The following is an 8,071-nucleotide window of genomic DNA, read 5'->3' as shown; positions in this document are numbered from 1 at the left end:
CATGAAGATCGACAAGAATGGCATCAAAATTCAAAGAGCGTTCCAGTTGCCCGGTTCCAGCCTCACGCACACTTCCTTCACCCCCAAAGGAGTGCTCTGAAAAGAGGATCCACGTTCCCTTTTTTCCCTTGGCGAGAGAATAGACTGTCACCAACTTTTTTGTGGGTGGAACAGCTCCGGCGAATGCTTAAAGAAATCATTTATTTTCTTGAGCTGAAATGATTCAACACCATTTTGACGGGGCGAGATCATGAAGAGAATAGCGAATCGACTCCATGTCGTAGGGTGAGCATCTCTATTTCGGGTGCAAGCCAACCAATGATTGTTCCGAGACACATTTGCATGAACATGAACTTGAGCGATGGATCGAGTCTGGTGGGATGTGTCTCTTCATGAATCATGTATGTTCCTTCGAATCTGCGCCGAGAACCCATGTGAAAACCTCCGACAAAGTCAAAGTGTTTGTTGTGATAGCTCGAGATACTCAAGTTGATCTTCCTCAAGCCAGCCTATTCTCCGTTCCTGGCCTCTCCCCAACTCATTTTCTCTAGAGAAAACGACTTCAAAGCCGATTTTGCCGCTTACTGTACTCGCACATTGAGAGGAACATGGAATCTTGCCACACTTGAGTTTTCCATCGTTCTATGAACTTGGTCGTTAATAAAAATAAATGTCAATGTATGCGTACATCGAGCAAGGCCTCATATCTCAGGAGTCTCGAAGAATACATATGCCATGTTTTTACTCAATTCCCAAGACCTAAAGTTTGTCGTTGAAATCAAGGAGATCGCTGAACTTTTTTTTCTTTCCTAACGGAGAAGTGAATCTGGCCGTTTTGGGTGTTAATTGGTGGAAAACAGATGTGCCGCTCATTTTCGAGAAAGGCCACAAGTAGCGATTCGGAATGCTTTGAACTTTGGCTACATTCACGCTGAAATCTCAAATTCATGTAAACAAGAGTGGCCTGGATGCGTTTTAGACCCTGGCTTCACAAGCAGGTCTCAAAATGTTCAAGGCTTTGCCGCCACTTCTTTCCCTCCCAAGTCACATTGTCACTTTGGTAAATGTACAAATTCGCTCTGAATCAGCGAGGTTGCGTGGATGGTTGTGGATTACTTCCATAGCTAATCGACAAAACATTTGGAGTGGTTTCGGAATGATTAGCAATCTTAGGGCTTTTAAAGTCTGTTTTGGCATTTATAAGTCCTAACCCGCAACTTTTCCATTGGCTTGAGTTTGGCCAAAGGCTAAGAAGACTATATGATTCGCTTTAAAACAGTCTTAAAATCAAAATTGAAAGTAAATATTTTCAACATGGTAGTGTACTCTGAAATATAATGCAAGCAATCAAACCTTGAGAAAAAAATGTATGTGACGTCGTAGCAACGATAATATTGTCCCAAAATGTCCTGTGATTACTCACGAAAAGTTACACCGTAATATCTTAATAGTAGTCTATAACTGCCTACGTTTGCACTTGTATATGAGAGAGAAAATATCACCTCATTTGCGTGCACGCCTCGTCCAACCTGGATCATGAAATCATGAGTGCTTAGTTTGGAATGTGCAGCTCATGCTCAGGTCCATTTGTCATGGGTACTTATGGAAGAATGTGTCAAGTCCAAGCCAAAACCGATTGAGGGCTTCCCTGAACACGGCTTGGGCATGAATTTGAAAATCCGTGAAATTTCACCTCATCTGCCGTCCTCTTTCTCTGCTCAGCATCATTATCCTCCTTGCCCAAGTAGCGACCCAGACTCAGCCCAAACGCCCAAGAGTATTGACAAAAAAGAATCAAGCTGGCCAGAATCAAGTGAGAACATCCCCATACAGAGAGCTGCTCTTTAGTGAGCAATTTCCCTGACAATTCAATAGGTCCCACTCACACACACGATAGAGTGAGTCGTCGTCGCCTTTCCCCCCTTCGTGACATCTCTTTTACTGCTCCAAGGACCAATTGACCCTGGATTCGACAGATTTTGGGGGCCAAACTGACTTGAGGGTGCATACACACACCATCAGTACAATGGGTCGCTCAACAGTTCTGTATGGCTGGGTACGTTCAGTGGATGGACGGACGGACGGACGGACGGACGGATGGATGGATAGATGGATAGGTGAGGTGCCATACGAACGTCCGGACGAGTACCACCGACTCACAACTTGCATTGTAACAGTCGGTTTTTGGAAGCCACCTACTGTGCGGAGATCTCGTTTCATGGAAAATGAAGGCGTTTAGTCAACATCACTTGACTCGGCTAAAGCACGCCAGGGAGGCTGTGCAGGGTTGGTCGAGGGTTGGAGGGCGTCCCCATGCCTAATAAATCTATCACATGTGGATGATATCCCTTCAGGTCGGCCTGCATAATCGTAGGTACAGTACGTACGTATTTAGTACTCCATAGGCAGTAATGGCATCTGAGATCCATCCACTTGGACATGCCCGGCTAACCGAGTGAATATCATTGGGCATGACATCAGGACCGTGAAATTCCATTGAGGAATGACCAATGAAGTGAAAACACGAATGCTGGGAAAATGTCAAAGAAATTCTGGCCCCCAATCATCATGGGAATCGGCTTGGGTGGCATCCTTCCATCCATTCCCTCAAAGACAGATGCATCCCGATGAGCGAAGATCTGGTCAAAAAAAGATGCCACAAGCCGCCATGATCCCAGACATTGAATCATATGGAAACGAGATAAATATAAAAATGTATACTCAAGACTAGTCCAGTTTTCATTCTTAGAAAAGCTTCTTGGACAAGAAACGCCACCGGTAGATAATACGCCCAAAAGATGGATGGATAGAGAGAGGGTAGGACGGTGGGTTGGTTGGTTTGACTTAATACTCACATTGAAGTCATATAGCTGTCACAAGATGGGTTGGATGGCTCTCTAGGAGCTTTTGAGACTCAATCAGTATTTTGCCCACTTTGACAAGCCAATGCTCTTTGAAACGGTCAACCTAGGAATTTTTAACGTTTTATTGCGTTCAGATTAAGCACTAGAGCGTGGTGGCACTCTCAAGTCAAGTCACAACGACCGAGGACGTCCGTAGTTCCAGCGACAACCCTCTACTAGTGTACGTATCCCACTTGACTCTTAGACTTGAAACCGATGGCCAGCCACGACACCAATGTCATAATCCATAGAGAGCTGGCTGCTGTTTGACCGCGATTGGCCAATAAGCCTCTAATCCTCTCAGATCCTGGCTTAATGATTGTTGGTTAAGCATAACAGAGCTCGGTGGTTCGTTCCCATCTCTCACCAATGCAGGATCTGGGAGAGAAGAAGTCACTTTCCTCCGTGGTTCTAGTTGGTTTCCGGCAAGGCAAAGCAAGTTCTGCTAAGCTCATTTTGGGTCGCGTCTCATGAAAGAACGTAGAACGAACGAAGAACCAATGTCTCTTTAAAGGGTCTAGCCTAATTTTGTGTGCTTGGGTCTGCTCAGAAAGCACTTCGGTAGCGACTTCTGGCTGTAAAAAAGCCATTTTCCCCTTTCACCAAAGACGACAAAGATGATGTCAACTTGTTTCGTTTCGGCCCAGCCATGAAAATGAGAGAAAGGGTTGTTGTCTTCGTTTTTCACGATCTTATGAGCACAAAAAGCCAAGCCACTCTTCAAAATGAGACGACATGGACCCAGTCAAAGTCAGGTCAAATCTATATGTATGTGTTCACAGATCACTATATATGATACGCTAGAGTCCAATCATTTGTTACCGTGTCATAAAACAATGTCAATAGGTTTTTGAATCATACGAGTTTTTACCGAATGTTTCTTTCAGTGTTGAAGGATGTCCGTCTGACCCGTTTACCATAAAAGAGAAAAAGGACAAGTGTATGCAAGATTTTACAACTCATTTGTTAAACGGGAGGACTAGCATTGTCAAGTCAGGAAGTTCCAGCCAACATTTCACATTTTCTCTCACTTCAATGAAGACGTCTCTCGAGCCCTCGAACTTGGCGAACAAAGAGCATGCCAAGATGTCCGCGGAAGTCTCAATTCGAGAACCCATTCGAATAAACCTCTCAATACGCATAGTACATACATACACCCATAACAGGATCACTGATTCTCATGCTCAGAGGGCTTGCAAATCAAACCAAATTGGTAAATCATTCTACAACTTGAATCAGCAACAGAAAATATCTTGGTCGGCAAGGATTCTTTGAGGAAGTTATATATTCGTCTCCCGTATGGTAGGTTGTTAAAGGACACCAAGGCTTATATTGGACATTGGATGCTCATACTTCAACTTGTTGGAAGTTGGCAGTAGGTGGATCCCTGCTTTGTGAATCGAATGTGATTTTTATTGCCCCTGTCTTGTCTCTCCTTTATTTTGAGTTTGAGGGGGAAAAGAGGTCATCTTTCGGGCACAAATTTATAACTTGAACCAGACCGAGTCAGCCCATTCAGAGTGAGTGAGACAGAGCGAGTGACACTGTCACATATGCAAGTGAAGAGAACCTACCACGGGGTCACCTCACCAGGAGTCCACTTTAACAAATAAGACTTACCCAATATTCAAACAAAAGATGTCCATTGCGTGGGTTGAAGAAATAGACTACTTTCCATCTAAGGAACCTTGAGACTAATTGGTCGCCGGTCCATTCTAAGGACTCCCATATCGTATAGTTGTGCTACTATACGTACAGGCACAGGCAGAGGGCAGTGAGAGTCCATATTTTTCCAATTATCCGTCTCCTTTCGTTCCCAATCGGATTGTCCAGATCTAAGCAATCGCTCCGGACAACGAGTGAATGGCTCCTCACCCCTTTGGATTCGATGGGGAAATCACCCGTTTGTTATTGGGTCCACATCGAATTGGAGAATGGCTCCCGAGCCCGGTGTAACTTCATACCTATAAAATGATCCCAATAAAATGGGCGCATCGAATGATCAGATTTAGCTCGGGATCTCACGTCTTCCCACCAAAGCGAGAGTCGCCCAGTCACAACGACGAGCTGCACAAGCTGCATGCACAAGCTGCACAAGCTGGGTGCAATATTGTATGAGAGTCCAGTGGAGAAAGAAGAATTGTGAAGGTTGATATGAGGAGAAGTGGTTCTATGAAGGCCATAAAGGAGTCCAGGAACTTGTTTTCATTTTATACGTATCAGGGCTGGTTCTAATTATAGCAATTAACTCGATTAAGGATAGTGTAATACAAAAGCGTTTGAATTCCCATGATCAATCAACAGTACAATTCGCCCCAGGGGCAGGGTGTCTACATGCTCGATCATTGATTTAATAGAATGCATCTTCGGAATATATGCAACAATATGTTTTGGACCTTGCATCAATGTAAATGATCATGCAACAAAACTTGTGTCTCTTTTATGTTATGGAGTCAGATGAAAGCTCTCTCGCCTGGACGCCCCGTATCATCATAGCCATTACCTCCCCCGTGATCCAAGCAAGGGTGGCGAAATGGAAAGCGAATAACCTACCAACACACTTCGCGTACTAGCAACAATAATATACCATTGTTTTGCAATATGATTATCTTTTTGAAAATATTATCACCTTTTTTCGGGCTCACCAATCACATCAGATAGTGGCAACCTTTCTCTGGATCGAGATCTCTATGCGAGTTCTAGAAGTCCTACAGAATCTGTTTGAAGTGAGATGGGGCGAGTGTGTTCTCGGCTGAGGGAGAAGGAATTCTTCAGCTGGAGAAAAAGCACGCTCCGGTGATTTGATATAATTTTACAAAAAGAGTGGAAAATGTGAAAAGGCATTTTTGTCACAAAATAGCACAAATTGGATGCTGAGAACGGCAAAGTGATGTCAAGTGGAATTGTTCGAGCCATTCCCGAATCCGATCTGGACGACAATAAACGTGTTCTTGCACTTGAAAGCACTTGTGCTACACTTCTTCTTCTCGAACAAAACAGATCAGATTGCTTTTGAAGATAAAGCTACCCAGAATTTTCTGAACCATCATCGCATTTTTCAGAGTCTGAACTCTAGATTTTGGGGAGGAATTTGTATGAAATCTCAGAGAAATGGCGTATTAATAGCCGACTCTCCAATGAGTTTGGCTCAGTTTATTGATTTCGTGTTTACATACACAATGTTCGTTGCCGTCACGTTTATTTGAGATTAGCTCGTTTGATTGAAAGACACGTTGGAAACGACAATCCTAGTGCAGTTCCTACTGATGATGATCATAATGATGATCATGGCATGACCCCTAAGAGTCCCCTGATCCTCAGATTAATCTACTTTTAATCAAGGGAGATTTTTTTCCCGAGCTCGTCATCGATCTTTTTATGCCTCTAGGCCAGTTTTGGGTAAAGAATCGCAAGTAATCCGGGATGATGTGAGTTCGACCGTCAGAAGCATGGGAAAATGACTTATCTCGGACCCTGATAAACTAGATATTGCCATGTTTTCTTTTCACATCGTCAAACTTCATCTGGATGACAAAAAATCGATTCCGAGCTCTAAGATAGCCGCTCCAAAACCTTATTCCAAAACCTGACCATATCGGACCGTTTCCTGTCTCGCAACCTCTCCCGAAGACAAGCTAGATTTGAATTTCATTGAGAGGAAGCGAGAGAGAATCAATGAGAGACCCTTGCTAGCATACATGGGTAAGCAAAAACGTACGTTAAAGAGAGCCCGAGAATACGAGCTCCTCTGATATTAAGAGAGGAAGGGAGATGAAAGTAATCCCTTCGGATTATGTCAAACATGGCCATGAATATCTCTACTGACAGTCATGGTACCCCACTGAGACTTAACCCCTTCTTCAAATTGAAACTTCAAACTTCATCTTTTATCAATAAGGATAAATTTGGCCTCCTTTGACGGCATGTCAAAACTGTTAAAAAAGGGGATTCTTTTATTGCGTATGTCTACAATTCAATCCGCTTTCATCGATGAACCTGTCAAGGACTTGAATTCTGCTCCAATTCAAAGACTTCCAATATGATGTTTCGAACCACATGAGTCTAAATACACACTTTATGTGCAGAGAAAAATGTAGTGTACATTTGGCCTCCGTGCATGCAGTAATAACTGGATGGAGGAGCCATTCTAGATTGTAAACCGATCTTCCTTGTTGTCTGGAGAGCTTTTTATGGGCCAAGGTAAACCAAAACCGTTTTATGATATGGGCAAATGAATGAGATGAATGGGCAAGACACAGACATCAACCCAAGATGATGAATGAATGACTGCATACTACGTACTAACACACACAGCCTAAACGCGCCCCAAAGAATAGACAGATAGAGAGACAGCAAATCTGGCGGCCCTGACGTGCCTGGGCCATAAATACTTGAGTGCCCTCTAATGGAATTGTAGACCATTTCTGAGATCGAACCTAATCGTGGTCCACTATCCACTCCTGAATATATGAGTTCCACATGTCTGTCCCTCACAAAGGATCAAAATCCCTGAGTGAGCTGAGGTTCTGCGTTGTTCCAAAGAATGCCAAAAATTTACAAATTCTCCTCTTGGAAGCACGGGCTACAATGAGAATGATGCCAAAAGGGATGAGCCACCATTTTGCTAGGGCTTCGATCTTTCCTCTCGACGCTTTCGCGGATCCACAGGCGTTGGATACTACTTTGCTACTAGTATTTTGTGCAGTAAGTAGACTGGATAGAGTATGAGAGTAGAGGATTGGAACAACGACGAGTGAAAATCTAGGGGAGGCTTACATTAATGAAATTCCATCCCTCTTGAAAAAATCCTCGCAAATGAGCTGAGTGAGTGGATGGACTGTATTCCTGATGAGGGGAGGAGGGATCAACCAAACTTGGAACATGTTGTACGTTAGCGCCTTTCTCTCTTAAAAAGGAGGAAAGCGAAACGAAACGAACGAGTTTGTACTAGGGCTGGTTATTTCTAAAGAACCCGATATTGGTTCCAACAAATTCCATGACTCGTTGTCATTATGAATATGACAAATGGAGAAAGCCTCGGAGACCCATTTACAGTCATCTCAAGTCGTCGTGCCCCTTTGGGTGCCAAAGGGTTGACCTGATTAGTGAGGCCGTTTTCATTTTCCGAAGACATGGCAAAAGCTAATTCCGTTTTGCGCTCAAGGCAT

Source organism: Tigriopus californicus, chromosome 8 (genome assembly GCF_007210705.1).
Source record: "Tigriopus californicus strain San Diego chromosome 8, Tcal_SD_v2.1, whole genome shotgun sequence".
Classification (NCBI taxonomy): Eukaryota; Metazoa; Arthropoda; class Copepoda; order Harpacticoida; family Harpacticidae; genus Tigriopus; species Tigriopus californicus.
The sequence above is the reverse complement of the archived record's forward strand: the minus strand, read 5'-3'. Positions refer to the sequence as shown.